At 53.9% G+C, this 362-nt stretch overlaps 1 protein-coding gene across 1 annotated transcript in view; it reads left to right on the top strand.

The window, feature by feature from the left end:
- LOC119585043 (sarcoplasmic calcium-binding protein, beta chain) overlaps positions 1-362 on the top strand; it is a 5,024-nt gene that overhangs the window by 1,880 nt on the left and 2,782 nt on the right. The window lies entirely within an intron of this gene.

Below are 362 nucleotides of genomic sequence, written 5' to 3'. Positions count from 1 at the left end.
CATGGTACCTTATCCTGATAGCATCATGGCGACACTGACAATCTTAATGCCGGCCTTCCGCCTTTATTGCCTTTATCATCTGCATCGCCTTCCTCAGCGGTGGTGGAGATTCTACTCTTCCCCCCCCCCATCCCCTCTCCACATGCCCACATACCTTTTCGACCTCCCGTAAAACAGAAATACTACCCCCCCCCCCCCGCTCCCCAACTGAGTGCCGTCCGTTGGGCACAACTAACAGGGAAAAAACAACAGCTGTATCGCTTTCGCTAAAAATAGATCTTATATACCCCCTCCCCCCCTCTCCCCCTCTCTCCAGTGTGGTCCGAGGGGGGGGGGGAGATTAGTTACACTCCTATCCTAAG

The sequence above is a fragment of the Penaeus monodon genome, chromosome 19 (assembly GCF_015228065.2).
Source record: "Penaeus monodon isolate SGIC_2016 chromosome 19, NSTDA_Pmon_1, whole genome shotgun sequence".
NCBI classification, from domain to species: Eukaryota; Metazoa; Arthropoda; class Malacostraca; order Decapoda; family Penaeidae; genus Penaeus; species Penaeus monodon.
Note: the sequence above shows the minus strand (reverse complement) of the source record. Positions and strands in the feature narration are given on the sequence as shown.